General features: G+C 43.2%; 2 protein-coding genes and 1 non-coding gene across 5 annotated transcripts in view; 2 read left to right on the top strand and 1 right to left on the bottom strand.

The window, feature by feature from the left end:
* The window catches only part of SMIM14 (small integral membrane protein 14), a 92,140-nt gene extending 72,442 nt beyond the window's left edge, over positions 1-19,698 (bottom strand). Inside the window, exon 1 of the mRNA XM_035293867.3 lies at positions 19,475-19,698. The gene's annotated coding sequence lies outside the window, so the exon portion shown is untranslated. The remainder of the gene's footprint in view (positions 1-19,474) is intronic.
* Positions 1,271-1,333, top strand: LOC118152569 (U7 small nuclear RNA). Its single transcript, XR_004741316.1, has one exon. It is a non-coding gene; the product is annotated as a U7 small nuclear RNA (small nuclear RNA).
* The window catches only part of UBE2K (ubiquitin conjugating enzyme E2 K), a 120,922-nt gene continuing 118,376 nt past the window's right edge, over positions 18,994-21,539 (top strand). Inside the window, exon 1 of one of the 3 annotated variants that reach the window (XM_035293864.3) lies at positions 18,994-19,098. The gene's annotated coding sequence lies outside the window, so the exon portion shown is untranslated. Of the gene's footprint in view, positions 19,099-19,665; positions 19,766-19,875; positions 20,015-21,539 lie in introns of those variants that run through there. The other 2 variants (XM_078367373.1, XM_078367372.1) reach the window with 2 other exon arrangements.

Here is a 21,539-nt window from a genome sequence, read left to right as displayed (position 1 = left end):
GAGATAGAGACTCAGGCTCTGTTGCCCAGGCTGGAGTGCAATGGCAATCATAGCTCACTGTGGCCTCAAACTCATGGGGGCTCAAGTGATCCTCCCATATCAGCTTCCTGAGGAGCTAGGACTACAAGCACAGGCCGCCACACCTAGCTAGTTTAAAAAAAATGTTTCGCTGAGCATTGCAGCTCATGCCTGTAACCCCAGCACTTCGGGAGGCTGAGGATTGCTTGAGCCCAGGAGTTCAAGACTGGCCTGAAAAACATCCAGACCCCCCATCTCTATTAAAAAAAAAGTTATTTAAAAATAAAAACAGGCCGGGTGCGGTGGCTCAAGCCTGTAATCCCAGCACTTTGGGAGGCCGAGGCAGGTGGATCACGAGGTCAAGAGATGGAGACCATCCTGGTCAACATGGTGAAACCCCGTCTCTACTAAAAATACAAAAAATTAGCTGGGCATGGTGGACTGTGCCTGTAATCCCAGCTACTCAGGAGGCTGAACCCTGTATTGCCTGAACCCAGGAGGCGGAGGTTGCGGTGAGCCAAGATCACGCCATTGCACTCCAGCCTGGGTAACAAGAGCGAAACTCTGTCTCAAAAAATAATAATAATAAATAAATAAATAAATTTTTTTTGAAGATGGAGGTCTTGCTATGTTGCCCAGGTTGGTCGACATAGCAAAGCCAGGCTGATCCTCTGGCCTCAACCTCCCAAACTCTTGGGATTATAGGCATGACCCATTGTACCCAGCCTGGAATATACTGAATATAGAAGAGCTGGTGAGCTGCTATGTACTGCAGGAATATAATGAATAACGATATTTTACTATTACTATTTCTGCAACAATCCACTTTTATGTGGGAAGTGATGAGTGAGTCCTGATGACCCTGTGTTAAATCTTGAAGGCCAAACGTCTTATTTATCTGGTCCTGGTAAGAATAAACAAGTTTTTTTTTATTTGTTTGTTTAAGATGGGGTTTCACCATGATGGCCAGGCTGGTCTTGAACTCCTGACCTCAGGTGATCCACCTACCTCAGTCTCCCAAAGTGCTAGGATTAAAGGTGTGAGCCACTGCACCCGGCCGAATAAACAAGTTTTTAAAAAATGGTGTACACACACACACACACACACAATTACAACCAGCAAATCAGATTTATATAATTTTCTGAACAAATTTACCTTAAAGTATATTTATGTATATTTATATATCAAAATTGGAATCACAAATAAATGGGGAAGGAATTGCAATTTCAATAAATTCAGTGCTAGGAAAACCTACAGCATACAGCTCTTTTAGAATTTGTCTAGCAGGCTTTCTGGTTTTTGCTGGAAAGCCCCCCCCCCGCCAAAAAAAATTCCAAAAAGAAAAAGAAAATCTACTAGCAGCTAAGGAGGAATAGAATCAGCAATTCTAGAAGTAAGGTTAACATTTATTTGTTCTTTACGGAAGGACTTCCTACAGATATATACAAAGCTTTATATCCATTAAAGTACAGAGAAAAAACAAAAAAGATAAATACAATGAAAAACATCAAATTTAAGACATAAGACTGTGCATTTTAAAAATCCCAAGTAAAATTAAAAGAGTAAAAAATTAGGGGAAAAAAACTCCAAACACTCCACCAATATGGCTGGCAAAGACTTTTAAAAACACAGAGCATATGCAAACCGATTCTTTAGTAAGATGGAGTCATTTAAACACTGCATTTGAAATTATAAACTATGATAACTATTCTGGCAATGCAAATCCAGATGTTAAAAAATGTTCATTCCCTCTGAATAATTCCACTTCTAAGACTATTAAGAAAAATAGTCTGAAACACAGATTTATACACAAAGATGGTTATCATAGCTTTAAAGCAGTGAAAAATGGGGACAATCTAAATATACAGTAAAAGGGAAAGGGAATATTTAAATTGTGACATACACTGCAAAGTATTATACAACCAAATGTTTCCTTTTTTTTTTTGGAGACAAGCTCTCACTCCATTGTCGCCCAGGCTGGTGTGCAGTAGAGCAATCACAGCTCACTGCATCTTGACCTCCCAGGCTCAAGTGATCCCAAGTGGCTGGGACTATGGGGATGCATGTTACCACGCTTGGCTTTTTGTGTTTTTTTTGTTTTGTTTTGAGATGAAGTTTCGCTCTTGTTACCCAGGCTGGAGTGCAATGGCGCCATCTCGGCTCACCGCAACCTCCGCCTCCTGGGTTCAGGCAATTCTCCTGCCTCGGCCTCCTGAGTAGCTGGGATTACAGGCACGCACCACCATGCCAAGCTAATTTTTTGTATTTTTAGTAGAGACGGGGTTTCACCATGTTGACCAGGATGGTCTCCATCTCTTGACCTCGTGATCCACCCGCCTCGGCCTCCCAAAGTGCTGGGATTACAGGCTTGAGCCACCGTGCCAGGCCGGCTTTTTTTTTTTTTTTTTTTTTTTTTTTTTTTTAAGAAAAGACGGGGTCTCCTTATGTTTCTCAGGCTAGTCTTGAATTCCCAGGCTCAAGCCATCTTCCTGCCTCAGCCTCGCAAAAAAGTGCTGGGATTACAGGAAAGAGCCACCACACCTAGACTCATTTTCTTTCTGAATAACGTAGAGAAATGATCACAACCTAATGTTAAAAGCATAATAAAAAGAACATAAAAATAGGCCGGGCACGGTGGCTCACACCTGTAATCCCAGCACTTTGGGAGGCTGAGGTGGGCAGATCACGAGGTCAAGAGATCGAGACTATGGTGAAACCCCATCTCTACTAAAAAATACAAAAATTAGCTGGGCGTGGTGGTGTGCATCTGTGGTCCCAGCTATTCAGGAGGCTGAGGCAGGAGAATTGCTTGAATCTGGGAGGTGAAGGTTGTAGTGAGCCGAGATTGTGCCACTGCACTCCAGCCTGGCACCTGGCAACAGAGCAAGACTCTGTCTCAAAAAAAAAAAAAAAAAAAAAAAGGACATAAAAATAAACATAGCAAATGCATGTTTTAATTTAATTTTCTTTCTTTCTTTTGAGACTGAGTCTCACTTTTTTGCCCAGGCTAGAGTGCAGTGGCATGGTCTCAGCTCAACGCAACCTCCACCTCCCAGGTTCAAGTGATTCTCCTGTCTCAGCCTCCCAAGTATCTGGGATTACAGGGGTGTGGCACAACACCTGGTTAATTTTCTGTATTTTTAGTAGAGACAGGGTCTCACCATGTTGGCCAGGCTGGTCTTGAACTCCTGACTTCAAGTGATCTGCCCGCCTCAGCCTCCCAAAGTACTGGGATTACAGGCGTAAGCCACTGTGCCTGGCCTGCAAATGTACATATTTTTAAAGGCATAGGAAAATACATATAAATACAAAAGCTGAACAAAAACATAAAAACCTCAATATCTGTTATCTCTGGGTGGCAGGAGTTTACTTTTCGCTTTGCACGTTTTTCAAATACCATATAATGATTACATATTAACTTTCATAAACAGGAAAAAAAAATTGGACGCAGCAGCTAAATCCGGGGAAAGTGACTCCGTTTCTTCAACCAACAAACGGCAAAAAAAAAAAAATTAAGAGATACCAATCTTGACTCAAACCAACCTAGTAAAAGGACACTTATGAACTATCAGGAACTTTGAATACTGTTTAAATGAATTGTTATGTAAGTACAATGTCAATGATCACATCTAAGAGTCCTTATCTCTTAGGTAACTCACTAAGTATTTCAGTTAAAGTGATACAATACCTGGGATCTAGTTTAAAATAAACCTGAAAAGCGAGGAGAGGCATGGATGAAACAAAACCACCATGAGTTTAACTGTTGAAGGCGGGTGATGGGTCCACAGAGATTCATTACACCATTCTACCTTTTAGTGCTAAAGATTTTGAACTATTAATACATAAAAGGTTTTTTAAAAATACATTTTACAGGAAAAAAAAAAAAGACAATTATCTCCTCTCCCTTCTTTCCCACTCCATGCAAACAGAGCTCTTCTTGAGAAGGCAGAGATAACACTGGCTGATTCAAGGCCAGAATATGAAAACTCTTTTTATGGTAATTTTAAAGAATGTTATTTATGATCAAATTACTTTTCATATAGCCAGCTAAATCTTCACAGTAAGGAACAACAATATCACAATTCTTTCCATGTTAAAAATATGTAGGGCACAGTGGCTCACACCTATAATCCCAGCACTTTGGGAGGCTGAGGCAGGAGGATCACTTGAGGCCAAGAGTTCAGGACCAGCCTGGCCAACATGGTGAAACCCCATCGCTACTAAATACACATTTTAAAAAATAGCTCGGTGTGGTGATGCACACCTGCATTCTCAGATACTGCGGAGGGTGAGGCAGGAGAATCACTTGAACCCAGGAGGCAGACGTTGCAATGATCAGAGATTGCGTCACTGCCCTCCAGCCTGGGCAACAGAGGAAGACTTCATCTGAAAAAATGAAAAAATAGGCTAGGCACGGTGGCTCACGCCTGTAATCCCAGCACTTTGGGAGGCCGAGGCGGACGGATCACTAGGTCAAGACGATCCTGGCCAACCTGGTGAAACCCCATCTCTATTAAAAATACAAAAATTAGCCAGGTGTGGTGGTGCCTACAGTCCCAGCTACTTGGGAGGCTGAGGCAGGAGAATTGCTTGAACCTGTGAGGGAGAGGTTGAAGTGAGCTGAGATCATGTCACTGCACTCCAGCCTGGCAACAGTGAGACTCAAAAAAAAAAAGGAAAGAAAAAACAAAAACAAAAACCCTCAGCAAGAAGAAAATGCATAGTAACAATTTAGAATGTATGCAATTATTTACAATAGAAAAGACGTGGAACCAACCCAAATGCCCATCGATGATAGAGAGGACAGGGAAAATGTGGCACATATACACCATGGAATATTATGCAGCCATAAAAAAATGATGGTTCGTGTCCTTTGTAGGGACATGGATGAACCTGGAAACCATCATTCTCAGCAAACTGACACAAGAACAGAAAATCAAACACCACATGTTCTCACTCATAGGTGGGTGCTGAACAATGAGAACACATGGACACAGGGAGCGGAGCATCACACACTGGGGTCTGTGCGGGGGAACTAGGGGAGGGACAGCAGGGAGTGGGGAGTTGGGGAGGGATAACATGGGGAGAAATGCCAGATAAAGGTGATGGGGAGGAAGGCAGCAAACCACATTACCATGTATGTACCTATGCAACAATCTTACATGTACCCCAAAACCTAAAATGCAATAAAATAAATATATAAAAAAAGAATGTATGCAATTATTCATAACCATTGCCTGGTCAGTTAAAAAAAAACAAAACATTAAAAAAGTAGAACATATACAATTAGTTTTTATATGACAGAAAACAGAAATACTGTGTCAATGAAATGGGAGGCCAGAGAAAGCACTCTAAGCATTTTCATCTTAAAAAGCATCAGTAAGTAGTTGGGATGACTTTTATCAGATTACCCAAAGTCTCAGTATAATGAGGTGTTCAAACATACTCATACACAATACTTTTTTACAAAATATTCGAAACGAATTATTCTTTTATCACAAATGGCTCTCAAATATTGCCAGACCTTGTTTAGGTTCTAATGTAGCTTTCCTATTTTCACATCTTAACAAGAGCCCTTCTGATAAAAATCAAAGCAGGAAAATTTTCCATTTTTAAAATGAGGATCATAGGCCTACCTAAGGTAGTAATCTGACCATGATCACACATCTAGTATATGACAGATCTCATACAGGAAGTCACATTGTAAATTCCTGACCAGGACTCATTCCTTATCTGCCAGATATGACCAATCATGCTAGTTATATTTGTTTCACCCTTACAAAGACAACTTTAGGGCAGTGCAGATATTAGATAAATATCAATTAACTTCCTATTACTTCAGCTGGGCAAAGTGGCTTACACCTGTAATCCCAGCACTTTGAGAGGCTGAGGCAGGCAGATCACCTGAGTTCAGCATTTTAAAGACCAGCCTGGCTAACATGGTAAAATCTCATCTCTATTAAAAATACAAAAATTAGCAGGGTGTGATAGTGCACACCTATAATCCCAGCTACTTGGGAGGCTAAGGCAGGTGAATCGCTTGAATCCAGGAGGTGGTGGTTGCAGTGAGCCTCCCAGAGTGCTGGATGACAAGCATGAGCCACTGTGCCCAGCCTACCTCTGAAATTCTTATAAAATATTTTTACAAGAAAGTAAATGCTTAAAGACACCCTTTTCAGAGGGCACACTATTCAAAAGGAAGAGACTAGAGTACGCGAGAAGGGACAACAGAAGTTTATTGTCCAGAGTACAATAAGAATATATAGAAGCAATGAGGTCAGCATGGCCAGAGGCCTGTGCAAGGCACTGCTGTATAGCTCAGGTATAGATAGAAATAGTTTATTGCAGGGGTTCCCAACCCTCAGGCCATGGGCTGGTACTGGTCTGTGGCCTGTTCAGAACTGGGCAGCACAGCAGAAGGAGGTGAGGTGCAGGCCAGGGAGCAATACCACCTGAGCTCCACCTCCTGTCAGATCAGCAGTGGCATTAGATTCTCACTGGAGCAACTGCTTTTGAGGGATCTAGGCTGCATGCTCCTTATGAGAATCGAATGTCTAATGATCTGAGGTGGGACAGTTTCAACCCAAAACCATTCTTCCCACTCCTCCCAGTCACCCCTGTCCTGGCCCACTGTCTGTGAAAAAATTGTCTTCTATGAAAACAGTCCCTGGTGCAAGTAAGGTTGGGGACTGCTGGATTACAGTATACCAAGTCTTCATTTATTCAAATTCAAAAAATCACACCTTTGGCCGAGCGCGGTGGCTCACGCCTGTAATCCCAGCACTTTGGGAGGCTGAGGCGGGTGGATCACGAGGTCAGGAGTTCCAGACCAGCCTGGCCAAGATGGTGAAACCCCGTCTCTATAAAAAAAAAAAAAAAACACATGCCGGGCGCGGTGGCTCACGCCTATAATCCCAGCACTTTGGGAGGCCGAGGAGGGTGGATCACGAGGTCAAGAGATCGAGACCATCCTCGTCAACAAGGTGAAACCCCCGTCTCTACTAAAAATACAAAAATTAGCTGGGCATGGTGGTGCGTGCCTGTAGTCCCAGCTACTCGGGAGGCTGAGGCAGGAGAATTGCTTGAACCCAGGAGGCGGAGGTTGTGGTGAGCTGAGATCGTGCCATTGCACTCCAGCCTGGGTAACAAGAGTGAAACTCCATCTCAAAACACACACACACCCCTTCACAAGTGGCACTTTTACAACATTAGAGATACATCAGTTTTTACCCACTCAATTAAAGAGGAAAGAACTGAGGCTCTGAAAGCTTCAGTAATTTGCCCAAAGTCACATGGCTCAGGAGGTGGGATTCAAATTTCATGTCTTCTCTCACTTCTCCTTTCTTGAAAAGGAGGTATCTTTCAAGTTCTCAGGGGACTAAATAATCAGCAAAAACAGTTCAGAGGAGGATACAGAAGAAACAAATGTAGCTTTAACCATCAAGGGCTTGCTATCAAGTTAACAGTTAATTTAATTTAAATAATATCTGCATACCAATATATAATTAACAACTAAATAAATGTTACAAATTATATTTGTGATTACTCTGGAGAAAGCTCAAACAAAACTCAAAAAAAGGATAACACTTTTCTCCTTAACCTTCTATAATTCCATGGCTACTAGGCTTAACTTTTCAAGGTCAGTGAGAATTTCCTTACCTCCTTAATGTTTCCATTTCTCTGCAACAGATGATTCTGTTAAAGATTCACCACAGGACACCCCCGCCCCCACCCCCGGCACCCCCCCCCACCGCCCCTGGCACCGCCCCCCCCCACCCCGCCAGTCTGCCACCACTTTTCTAGAAATTCTCATTAAATGTGACCCTATTTTCCCAGGTGCCTTAGTCTACTGGGTTGCTTAAACAAAATAATACAGACAGAGTAGCTTACAAACAACAGAAATTTGCTTCTCAAGCTTCCGGAGGGTAGGAAGTCCAAGATCAAGGCATTGGTAGACTGAGTGTCTGCTGAGGACCCACTCTCTGGTTGGTAGGTGGTGCCTTCTCACTGTGTCCTACTATGGTAGAAGAGGGCAAGCAGTTTTCTGAGCCCTCTTTTATAAGGGCACTACTCCTCATCATGAGGGCTCCACCCTCATTACTTAATTACTACCCAAAGGCCCACCTCCTCCTAAAATGATCACACTGGGGGTTAGGATTTCAAATATGAACTGTGGGGAACACAGCATTCAGACTATAGCACTATGTCTTCAACATTACCTTCTCTTTCCTTGATGACCCTTTTTTCTTTACCTATATCTGACTCCTATTCTAGAATCACTTTAGACAACACTTGCCAAAACATCTTGGGATAGCAGAAAGAACATCCTTAGACAAAAAAACTTAAGGCAGTACTGAGAAATATTAATAAATCACTTAGCCTCGTTGTGACTTCAGTTTATCCATAAAACAGGAGTGATAAGTGAAACTATGCATTTCAAAACATTGTGCAAAGATCAAGTGAGAATTTGTAAGTGTACTTAATAAACTGAAAAAGTTTTAAAACTTAGGGTCCGTTGAAGACCAAAACTTAACTCTTAGCCCAAGTTCTCTGTAGAGTGCTCTGAAGTGTGTGTGTTCCACGGGGCCACAGCTATCACTCATCTGCATAAAAGGGAAAAAGAAGAAAGACTTGGTCCCTTACCTACTAATTTCCTGTCCTGTCCAGGCTGCAGTTAACTCTTGTACAATCCTAAGAATTCTCTCTGTGCCTGGTCAAAGTCCAGGGGTAACACTGATCATAAAGAGTCAAACAAAGGAAAGCTTTTCAATTAAATCATCTTTGTTTATATTCAACCATAAGTTTCATAATTTGAAAATGTTTTCTACAATTTTTACCCAAGAGCACATCATCAGAACCTCCTGAGGCTGTATCATGGAGAGAAAGTTTTAAAATCCTAAAAAATATAAAAAAATCTACCCAAAAGTATTTACTAGTCATATCCTACATTTTAACATTTTAAACTCAGGAAAATAGAGCCAGCATGGCGGCTTACGCCTGTAATCCCAGCACTTTGGGAGCTCAAGGCAGGTGGATCACAAGGTCAGAAGACAGAGACCAGCCTGGCCAACAGGTGAAACCCTGTGTCTATTAAAAATACAAAAAAAAATTATCTGGGCATAGTGGCACACGCCTGTAATCCCAGCTTCTCGGGAGGCTGAGGTAGTAGAATTGCTTGAACCCAGGAGGCGGAGGTTGCAGTGAGACAAGATTGCACTATTACACTCCAGCCTTGGTGACAGAGTAATACTGTTCAAAAAAAAAAAAAAAAACCACCACCAGAAAACAGAAAACATTTCTCTTTCACCCAGGCTGGAGTGCAGTGGCACATTCTCTGCTCAATGCAACCTCTGCCTCCTGGGTCCAAGCGAGTCTCCTGCCTCAACCTCCTGAGTATCTGGGATTACAGGCACAAGCCATCACGTCCGGCTAGTTTTTGGATTTTTAGTACAGACAGGGTTTCACTATGTTAGGCAGGCTGGTCTCGAACTCCTGACCTCAGGTGATCGGCCTGTCCCAACCTTCCAAAGTGCTGGGATTACAGGCATGAGTTACTGTTCTGGCCAGAAAAGTCTTTTTCATAAACGAGAAACAAAAAACTTCAACAGAAAATATAAAAATTCCAAGCCAGGTCTGGAAATGCAGGCTGGAGTGCAGTGGGGCGATCTCAGCTGACTGCAACCTCTGCTTCCTGGGGATGGAGTCTCTGTTACACAGGCTAGAGTACAGTGGTGTGATCATAGCTCACAGTAGCCTTGAACTCCTGGTTCAAGTGATGGATCCTCCCTTCTCAGCCTCCCAAGTAAATTCTTTTCTAAGAGATAGCGCAAGACAGGGCAACCCTAGCACTTTGGGAGGCAGAGGTGGGTGATCACCTGAGGTCGCAAGCAAGACTCTGTCTCTTAAAAAAAAAAAAAAAAATCCATACTATGTTGATCCTACATCATAGTGGATACAAGTTACTTATAAATGATTTTTTTTTTTTTTGAGACAGGGTCTCTACTGTCCAGGCTGTAGTGCAGTGGCATAATCATGGCTCACTGCAAACTTGACCTTCTGAGCTCAAGCCATCTTCCCACCTCAGCCCCACGAGTAGCTGGGACTACAGGCATGAGGCATAATAGCCCCACTTATAAATGTTAAGAAAGCAGTATGTTTTGTTGTTTTGAGATGGGGTCTCTATCACCCAGGCTGGAGTGCAGTGGCATGATCACAGCTCCCTGCAGCTTCAACTTTCCCAGCCCAAGCGATCCTTCTACCTCAGCCTCTAGAGGTGCTAAGATTACAGGTGTGTGCCATCACACTCAGCCAATTTTTTTATTTTTATTTTTTGTAGAGACAGGGTCTCAATGTGTTGCCCAGGTGGGTCTTGAACTCCTGGGCTCAAGTGATCTCCCCACGCTGACCTCCCAAAGCGCTGGGATTACGGTCATGAGCCACCATGCCTGGCCAGAAAGCAGTTTTTAACAGCTATATTACAAAATGCTGGCGTGGTCTAAACTTGTGAGGTTTATTACAAGCAATGGTACTAGTTTGTTCATGATGCATATGTTATCTAAATAGATTACAACAGAATCAAGACTTTTCCTTAGTATTTCATTCACATGCTTGTCTACATGATTTTTTTAGCAGAAAGTAGTAGAGTGCTGTCACAGTGGCTCACAACTATAAAACCAGCACTCTGGGAGGCTGAGGCAGGAGAACTGCTTGAGCCTAGGAGTTTGAGACCAGCCTGCCAAGGTGGTGAGACCATCTCTACAGAAAACTTTAAAAACTAGCCAGGCATGCTGGCTTGTGCCTGCAGTCCCAGCTACTCAGGAGGCTGAGGAGGAGGATCATTTGAGCCCAGAAGTTCAAGGCTACTGTGAGCTATGATCACACCACTGCACTCCAGCCGATGTGACAGAGACCCCATCTCTAATTAAAATAAAAAAGCAAGAAACAGTACAGCTACTGCTCTCCAAACTATGTAACTCACAGCCTCTTTCTTCCATATTACAGCTGAGATTATATGTGTACAAAGATGCACATAAACATCATTAGTCATTATTAGGAAAAATGCTTAGAACTACTGTGATAAAGATAGCAATTATTGGGCCAGGCACAGTGGCTTACACCTATAATCCCAGCACTTTGGGAAGCAGAGGCATGCAGATCACCTGAGGCCAGGAGTTCGAGACCAGCCTGGCCAACATGGTGAAACCCAATCTCTACTAAAAAAACAAAGATTAGCCGGCATGGTGTTGGGTGCCTGTAGTCCCAGATCCTTGGGAAGCAGAGGCAGGAGAATCATTTGAATCTGGGAGATGGAGGTTGCAGTGAGCTGAAACTGTGCTCTGTGCCACTGCACTGCAGCCTGGGCAACAAGAACAAAACCCTGTCTCAAAAAAAAAAAAAAAGAAAAGAAAAGAAAAGAAAAGAAAAGGGAAAAGGAAAAGGAAAGGAAAGGAAAGGAAGCAATTATTAACTAATAAAAGAATAAAATTTTTTAAAGTCTGTTCAAAATTTCAAGCAAGTCAGTTTCTTCTACATTACTTTTCCTAAGAGTAACAAAGCAGGAAACTATATATTGTATAAAAAGCAAACTTGTGGCCAGGTGCAGTGGCTCACGCCTATAATCCCAGCACTTTGGGAGGCCAAGGCAGGCATATCACCTGAGGTCAGGAGTTCGAGACCAACATGGAGAAACACTGTCTCTACTAAAAATACAAAATTAGCCGAGCGTGGTAGCACATGCCTGAAATCCCAGCTGCTCAGGAGGTTGAGGCAGGAGAATCGAATGAACCCAGGAGGTGGAGGCTGCAGTGAGCCAAGATTGCACCATTGCACTCCAGCCTGAGCAGTAAGAGTGAGACTCCAACTCAAAAAAAAAAAAAGCAAACTTGTTTTGCCAGGGTGTGGTGGTGGCCAGGCAGATCACTTAAGGCCAGGAGTTTGACACCAGCCTGGCTAACATAGTGAAACCTCATCTCTATTAACAAAAAAAAAAAATTAGCTGGGCATGGTGGCAAGTGCCTGGTGCCTGTAATCCCAACTACTTGAACCCGGGAGGTGGAGGTTGCAGTGAGCTGAGATCGTTGCCACTGCACTCCAGCCTGGGTGACAGAGCAAGACTCTGTCACAAAAAAAATAAATAAATAAACTTGTTTTTAAAAACTATATTGCAAGATAAAACATGATAGCAGCCACAACACTGACCTCTAAGTCTGGTGCATACACCAGGAAGATGTTTACTGCATCCCTGTAATTCTATTTGTAACACCTTTATTAGCTGTTAAATTTTGAGAGCTCTGCACTTGTAATACTTGTCAATGAGTGCAGTCAACCATAAATCGGCTTCATTATGTCATTCTGTATTTTTACAAAGCTAAGACACATCTGTGCTTTGGCCTAAATTTAAAAAGAAAAAAAAGGAAATGAAAATAAGCAATAAGAAGGTAACTTTCCCCAAAACAAAAGCACAGAAGTCTTAACTGTTATAAAATACATATACAAGCCCTACTGTACACATAAAAATTGATTTAGAAAAATATACCTTTCCAAAGAGTTAATTTTTAAAAAATAAAATATACATTTATAATTTAAAACGTCAAATGCCAAAAGTTTAAAAAAAGGAAGAAAGACAGACACAGGTACTCTCCTCAGAGATAGCTTCTTATTAAAAAACCTTCATGTTGGCTGGGCACAATGGCTCACACCTGTAATCCCAGCACTTTGGGAGGCTGAGCCAGCTGATTGCATGAGCTCAGGAGTTCAAGACTAGCCTGGGCAACATGGCAAAACCTCATCTCTACAAAAAAATACAAAAATTAACCAGGCGTGGTTCCCAGCTAGTAGGAAGGCTGAGGTATGAGGGTGGCTTGAGTTTGGGAGGTGGAGGGTGCAATGAGCTGACATGGCCCCAGTGCACTCCAACCTGGGTGGTAAGAGTGAGACCCTCCGTCTCACCAATAAAAAGAAAAGAAAAACTTCCATGTCTCAGAAGGATTTTAGAATTCAAAAAAGACCAAAAAGAAATAAAAAATATTTTTTAAAACTTCACATAACATTATACACTTGTGTATATACTTATTGAATTATGATTAAAATCATTTAAGAAGTCTCAGCTGGGCACAGTGGCTCACACCTGTAATTGCAGCACTTTGGGAGGCCAAGGTGGGCAGATCACCTAAGGTCAGGAGTTCAAGATTAGGCTGGCCAACACGGTGAAACCTCGTCTCTACTAAATACACAAAAATTAGCCAGGCATGGTGGTGCACGGCTGTAATCCCAGTTACTCAGAAGGCTGAGGCAGGAGAATTGCTTGAACCTAGGAGGCAGAGGTCACAGTGAGCTGAGATCACCCCACTTCAATCCAGCCTCAGCAACAAAGTCAGACTGTCTCAAAAAAAAAAAAAATTAGTAAGTATTTAATATAGCTTCTATTTATAATTAGACTGGCTGTTGTAATTATTCAGTTCTTAGGTTATTTAAAGCCATGGTTCACTATATTATTATTTATAATTGTGAAAAAGTGGAAACTACATTCATTTTCAATATTAAAGAAAAACTTCAAGTAAATTTGTTTATTCAAAATATCTTTGGATGCAGTGGTTCACACCTTTAAACAATATCTACATCCAACCTAATCCAAAATACTCACACTGCACTGAATGAAGTCTACAGTGTCAATGTGTCTTAAGAGAGGCCACAATATCCACACTGGCTACATACATGTTTTCCACATTGAGTCTTCAGATGGCTCATCATTTGCCATCTCTTCAAATCAGGTCCTTTTAGAAATCTATGACCTTGGAATGAATGTGCAGAACACCTGATCTGAAAGCCGCATGACTTGGTTCGACTGCCATCCACATCTCTGGCTTATAGTATAAAAATTTGTTTTAGAGTCCTTATTTCACATAAGGACCAAAGAAGAAGAAGAAGAAGAGAACTTAGAAGAGACAAAGAGGTCCTTCCACAATATTTTCCTCTGTGTATTTTAAAACAAAATAACCGGGCGGGGGGGGGGGTGAGATTCCCAGCACTTTGGGAGGTCAAGGCAGAAGGATCATTTGAGCCCAGGAGTTCCAGATAAACCTGAGCAACAGAGTGAGACACTGTCTCTACAAAAACTTTAAAAAAAAAAATTAGCTGAGTGTGGTAGCATGGCCAAAAGAGCTTGAGCCAGAAGACTGAGGCTGCATTGAGCCATGACTGCACCACTGCAAACAGTAAAACACAAATCAATGGAGAAAATGTAGGAAGAATTCAGATGACTGTTATCAACAGATACAAAGTAATAGGTTTTGGGTGTGGGGAAAGAGCAGGTTATATAATACACAAGGAAGAAGAAAACGCGCTCTAAATTTACTCAAAGCCTGGTAGGCTCTCAGCACTCAATACAACAATGCAAGACCTAGGAGTCTTTGCAGATTTTTTTTTTTTTTGAGACAGAATCTGGCTCTGTTGCCAGGCTGGAGTGCAGTGGTGCAATCTTGGTTCACTGCAACCTTCACCTCCCGGTTTCAAACGTTCCTCCTACCTCAGCCTCCCAAGTTGCTGGGACTACAGGTATGTGCCACCACGCCCAGCTAATTTTTGTATTTTTCGTAGAGACAGGGTTTCACCATGTTGGCTAAGATGGTCTCCATTTCCTGACCTTGTGATCCACCCACCTCGGCCTCCCAAAATGCTGGGATTACAGGCATGAGCCACTGCGCCCATCTGCAGAATGTTTTTTAAGGTCATCTCCTGTCTGTGCAACTTCAAGCAAAAAGACCAACAAAACAATGGACTTCATTAAGGACAGGACTGCAAAAGGGACAGAAAACACTATCCTTTCCTGAACAAAAACATGGCCTATATTAAAGTACTGAACACAATTCTAAACTCCGTAGTTCATAAGCAGTAGGGTACAGTGATAAAAAAAGACTTGGGCTCAAATTCAAGTTTCTGCCGCTTACTGTGTCTCATTGCCTTCATTTGTAGGATACCTACACATCTGAGGTGCTTTGAGTTAAATGAAAACATGTAATAATATTTTTTAGCATAATACTTGACATGTAAAGTAGTGTTCCAAAAAAATGGTAGCTATCATTACTATCAAGGAAGAAGCAATCTTCTAAGGAAAAGCCATTAAAATATTGAGAGATTCTCAAAGTTTGATATGCACTAAAATCACCTGACAGATTTATTAAAAATACAGATTCTCTGAACGCATTTCTCCTAGATATTAATTCCACAGGTCTAAGTAGAATCTAAGTGTACTCTGGCCCCAATATCAAAGAGAAAAAAGGCGCTGCCCTATAAAAAGAGGCTGAAAATTAGAGTTTTTCTATGGGGGAAAAAAAAAACCAGCCTACAATAGACAGTATGTTCAAGAGGAATACAGACATGTTTACTAAGTTCATTTATTTTAATCAACATTCACTGAGTACCTAATAGGCAGTGAAAAAGACAGAAAGGTCCCATATTCACAGAGCTTAATTTCTAGTGTAGGAGACAGAACTTTTTTTAAAAAGTTATTCCATATATTGATAAATGCTGTGAAGAAAATAAAATACAATGGAGAGATTGGTCAGCCTCCTTGAAGAGGCAACGTCTGAACTAACACCTGAATGACACAATGGAATCAACCACAGCAAGATCTAGGAGAAGAGTACAGAAGCCCCAGGGTAAAGCAAGTGCAAAGGCCCTACAGCAAGAACCAGCTTGGCAAGTTCCAGGGACAACAACGTAAGTGCGGTTGGAATACAGAAAGAAACTCACGTGGCCAGGCTCTAGGGTACCGAACTAAGTAGAAGGATACAAGGTAAGATAAGAGAGGAAGGCAGTGGCAAACCTGTAGTGCCTGGCAAGCTTTGGAAGAGTTTGGATTTTATTCTGAATATGGATGGGAGACTTTCAACAAGGGAGTGTCAAGGTAATTTACATTGTAAAGGATTTAAGCTGGTAAGGGAAATGCACAATAAAAGTCAAAGAGGAAGCAGGGAGACCAGGAGTTACTGTAATAGATTAGAGATGAAGATAGCCTGGCAAAGGGATGGTAGTAGGGATGGGAAGAAGTGGACAAATCTAGAACACATACTGAACACTATAATTGAAGCCAAATTGAAGGAAAAGAAACTAAGCTGTATAATTAGTAAACATCTAGGACTAATCATATAAGAGACGTAAAATGAAAACAGATTTAAAGGTTTTAGGTAAGTTTATGAGATTCAAACTCAAAATAGGTTATTAGCAGACTTAAGATAGTTCATGGCATGTACTTATCCTTTGAAGTTGAGAGGAAGCAGACATTTCCTTCCATAGCAGGCTCTTTCGGTGCCAACTGGTAAAGCACTGGACCAAATGGGCACACACCAAGACTCAATGCATATTAAGTGTGATGTGGGCTGCGCAAAGTGGCTCACACCTATAATCCCAGCACTGTGGGAGGCCGAGGTGGGCAGACCACTTGAGGTCAGGCGTTTGACATCAGCCTGGCCAACATGGTGAAACCCCATCTCTACTAAAAATACAAAAATTAATTGGGCGTGATGGTTTGTGCCTGTAATCCCAGCTACTCAGGAGGCTGAGGTTGGAGAATCGTTTGAACCTGGGAGGCGGAGGCTGCAGTGAGCTGAGATCCACCACAGCACTCCAGCCTACACAATAGAGCAAGACGCCCATCTCCAAAAAAAAAAAAGGCGTGATATGTAAAGTTAAAATCTTCTGGGACCTTACTGCCGGGCGCCTGAACAGCAGATCAGCATTTGGAACAGAGTATAACTATGGCATAGAACTAAATCTTACCTGAATCAAACCACTGAGTTAGCAAAAACAACTTAAACTTTGAAATCATCAATTCCGGCTGTGCTTTCTTTCCCAAGAGCCAAACAAGTGAGGCCTTACTTTGCCATGCAATGCATATTAATTGCTTTTTTCCTTGTTCTTCTTTTTTTGAGACAGAGTTTTGTTCTTGTTGCCCATGCTGGAGTGCAATGGCATGATCTCGGCTCACTGCAATATCTGCCTCCCAGGTTCAAATGATTCTCCTGCCTCAGCCTCCCAAGTAGCTGGGATTACAGATATATACCAGCATGCCCAGCTAATTTTGTATTTTTAGTAGAGACAGCGTTTCTCCACATTGGTCAGGCTGGTCTCGAAAACTCCCAACCTCACGTGCATGATCCACCTGCCTCGGCCTCCCAAAGTGCTGGGATTACAGGCAATAGCCACCACGAATGGTCTAATTTCTTAAAGTTTACATTATCATAGAGATTTGTGAGGAAACCTTTTAAAACCATCCTTTTAATCATTATGGTTTGGCAAACATAGAGTGGTGCCCCATTATCCACAAAGTATACATTCAAAGAAACCCCAGTGGGCTGGGCCTGGTGGCTCGTCATGCCTGTAATTCTAGCATTTTGGGAGGCCAAGGCCAGAAGATCACTTGAGCTCAAAGTATGAGACAAGCCTGGGCAACACAGTGAGATCTCATCTCTATTAAATTAAAAAATTATAAAACAAATACCTCTCCAGTGGATGCCTGAAGCTCATATAGTACAGAACCCTATATATAGAGACTATGCTTTTTTCCTATACATACCTATAAAATTTATAAATTAGGCACAGTAAGAGATTGATAACAGTTAACAATACAACATTTATAACAATATACTATCATAAAATTTATGTAAATGTGGTCTCTCAAAATACTCTATTTTCAAACGGCGGTTGACCATAGAAACGGAAACCCCTGAAAGTGAAACCACGGATAAGGGGGCACTACTGTAAAGTGAATACTCCCTGAAATTTAAGGTCTAAAGTCCCTATCTGCAAAACTTCAAATTATTACTCAAAAAACAGAATGTGAAAAAAAGCAACTTACGTACTGAAAAGCATACGTGGTATGATACCATATTTGTATAAAATATACAAATTCAAAAAAGTAGTTTAGAAGGGTATAAACTAACATTTTGGTGAACTTTGGGTGGCACGATTATTGATTTTTCTTTATCCTATCTGCTTTTATCAACGTTTTCTCTATTACAAAGTATTTCGTATAGCCAAAAATATTATAGGCTAGCATAAAAAGCAAAAAGCTGAAAAAAAAGAGAACTTCAAAAACTTTTTCCTTCTAAATCAGAATTCCAACTGCGATAGTAAGAATAAGGATCTCACTGGCAAACACTGGAGAAAAGATTCATTAAGAGGTCCATGCTATGCCACAAGGACATACCCTTCAAGGAAATAATCTAAATTCCTAACTCTTCCTGGATTTGCTGTTGACCACAGAAACACCTCAATTAATGAGTTCTGGGAGCGGGGGTGATCTTTTTAAAAACCATGTTAAAAAAGGACAAAAGGGTTTAGTTTTCTGGTCGGTCGCAGTGCTGTCGAGGGCCGCGGAGAGCGGCAAGTTCGGAGGCAGGCTACTCTAAAGGAATCTGCGCGGCCAGTCACCCTGGGTGGAAGGGAATGCAAGCTTCCTACAACCTCCACAGCGCTAGGCAGCGAGGATGCCTCCTAAGAGTCTCAAGACTCCAACACATGGGAGGTCTTACGCTTCCCAAGTTACAGTATGTACAGTTGCCAACTGTTTCTGACAATAACATACAAAAACTGGAAGATCTCTTCTGCAAATGTAGCTATTACTTGCATAGAGCTCATCCGACTCTCTCGATGCAAAACTAAGACATTCTGTTAAGGCCACAGCCTCGGTTTTGCCAACTGGGGCAACTGAAAACATCCTACTGACTCTACAGCCAACAAACCATCTCGGCTAAAATCCCAGCACATATAAACAGCCACTTTGGGGAAGTCTGCCTTTAAACAGCAACATGGATACAGCCGGTAACCAGTTTATCATACACTATTAGTTCCAATAAAGGGTGCTGCTACCTCTGTTCTGTCAGCCTTGGTTACACTTACTGAACAAACAGAAAAAGGGGATCCTTTAAATTCGCGACACAATAGGGGCTTAAAAGCTCTCGCTTTCCGGGTGGCAGCGTTTTCATCTCATTTATCACAACAAAGGACGCATCCCAGTGACTTCACCGTACCCAGAAAGGGCTAGGAAGCCGGGAAAACAAGATATTGTGGATTTCGGGATCTGTGAGTTTTTCCTTCTAGCTCCGACTCTTTTACTCCATGATACGCCTCCACCCGTGTCGACTATCTGATACTAAAAATAAAACCACCCGGGGCTACCGTGCCCTTTCCTGCCAAGCCCCGACTCAGACTTCCTCCAGAGAAAGCTCAATTGCAGGCTTTTCGCGGGGGCGGGGGGGGGGTGGTTGCGGGCTGGGCAGCAGCAAGGCTTCTCCAGGTGCAGAATCGCCAGCCCGGCCCAGGAACGGCCAAGCCGGAGAAACAGCCCGGTTCCGCCGCAACCGCCGCAGTCCCCGAGAGCCTGAGGAGCCCCTAGTTAAAACTGGGGCGAGGGGAGGGTGGGCCAGCAAACGCTGGTGGGAGAGGGGGAGACACTCACCCGCCCAGACAACAATCGATGGGGCGGGGAGGATGGGGGCCGGGACCGAGGCTCGGCAGAAAGACCGCCTGGAGCTTCCGGAAGGCTGCGGCGGCTCCGGACTTCGCTGCCGCTGCCGCTCCTGGCCGCCAGCTTCCTCCCCCTCCTCTGTTTTGATTCGAGTGACCACGTCACTCTTAGCCACGAGACCCGGATCTGCCGGCTCCCAAGGGCGGCAGCGCAACAGATTGCCACGCCTGGAGACTCCAGCGGCCCCGCCTGCCGAGCATGCGCACGACTAGCACCTGTCCTGTGCGTCCCGGGAGGCCTGGCAGGCACCAGCGACTTCGGGCGCCTACGCCACGCTTTGCGTGGGGGCGCGGAGCGCGGGGGATGTAGTTCCGGTTGGGAGGGGCGTGGCTGAGAGCTGAGAAGGAAACGGGGAGAGGCCGGGTGTTGGTGGAAATGTTCCGTAGCCTCTGTTTCGTTGGCGGCGGAGAGTGTTCTCTAATGTGTCTCCCTTTGCCTGAGCTTAAGAATCTTTAGAATACCTTGGTAGAGGTAGACGTGGTTAGAAATTGATGTCTGTTGAGACAGGATACCCCTGTAGAGTGTTTTTGGTCACTCAGGCCCGGATGGAAATTGGAGATGAGGATTACAAAAATATGTCAAATGTGGCAGTTATTGATTCCCTTTACCCTAACGTTTTTGCACCGGAAGGTTGACCAAAATTAAGTTCAACAGGAACATTAAAGTGATTATGTGGCCAGGCTTGGTGGCTCACGCCTGTAATCCCAGCACTTTGGGAGGCCGAGGTGGGCCTATCACTTGAGGTCAGGAGTGCGAGACCATCTTGGCCAACGGGGTGAAACCTCCTCTCTTCTAAAAACGCAAAAATTAGCCGGGCGTAGTGGTGCCTGCCTGTAGTCCCAGATGCTCTGCAGGCTGAGGCGAAGGTTGCAGTGAGCTGAGATCGCGCCACTGCACTCCAGCCTGGGTGATAGTAAGACCTTGCCTCAAACTAAATAAAGTGAATGTTACCAAAGATGACTTGTTGGTTAGGAGATAGTGGGGAAGTAGGAGGGAATGCTGTGGCTAGGCACCCAGCCGGCCCAAGTCTTTGTTGCTTTGGTTGTAGAACTGGAATAAGGGTGCTGTGTGTGGCCGAACAATCTTCTTTTTAGACCAAATTGGTGCTGCCTTCTCTCCCATTCTAGCCTCTGAGTCTCCCTGCTAAACTTTTGGGGCCCCGGAAATTTCCCAATTTGGCAAAATGTAAAACTGTATTGTTTTCTTAGAGCCTTGAATTAGCAAGCGTTAATTAAAATGGGATAAGTGGCGAAGTAAAAGTGAGTCTCAACGATTTCACAAAAGTGCCTCTTTGCCAGTCTTGACGGAGAGGTGAAAGCTGCAAGCTTTCTTACTCTGATTTGATGACCTTTTCACCTGCGCAGACTTCCACCTCAGCTATTTGTTTAATTACCCCTCAAGAAGTTGAATCCACTTTCCCCAAATTAGTATAATTTACAAAAGCTTTTTTTTTTTTTTTTTTTTTGAGACGGAGTTTCGCTGTTGTTACTCAGACTGGAGTGCAATGGCACGATCTTGGCTCACTGCAGCCCCGCCTTCTGGGTTCAAGCAATTCTCCTGCCTCACCCTCCCGAGTAGCTGGGATTACAGGCACGCGCCACCATGCCCAGCTAATTTTTGTATTTTTAGTAGAGACAGGGTTTCACCTCGTTGACCAGGATGGTCTCGATCTCTTGACCTCGTGATCCACCCGCCTTGGCCTCCCAAAGTGCTAGGATTATAGGCGTGAGCCACCGCACCCGGCAAGGGTCTTGCTCTGTTGCCCAGGCTGGAATGTAGGAATGTAGTGGTACCATTTACAGCTTTGAACTCCTGGGTCAAAGTGATCCTCCCGTCTCAGCCTCCCGAGTAGCTAGAACTACAGACTCATGCCACCACACTGAACTAATTTTTTTGTTGTTGCTGTTATAGAGATGGGGTCTTGCTATATTGTTAAGGCTGGTCTTGAACTCCTGGTCTCAAGTGATTCTCCTGTTTCAGCCTCTCAAAGTGTTGG

This window comes from Callithrix jacchus, chromosome 3 (genome assembly GCF_049354715.1).
Source record: "Callithrix jacchus isolate 240 chromosome 3, calJac240_pri, whole genome shotgun sequence".
Classification (NCBI taxonomy): domain Eukaryota; kingdom Metazoa; phylum Chordata; class Mammalia; order Primates; family Cebidae; genus Callithrix; species Callithrix jacchus.
Note: the sequence above shows the minus strand (reverse complement) of the source record. Positions and strands in the feature narration are given on the sequence as shown.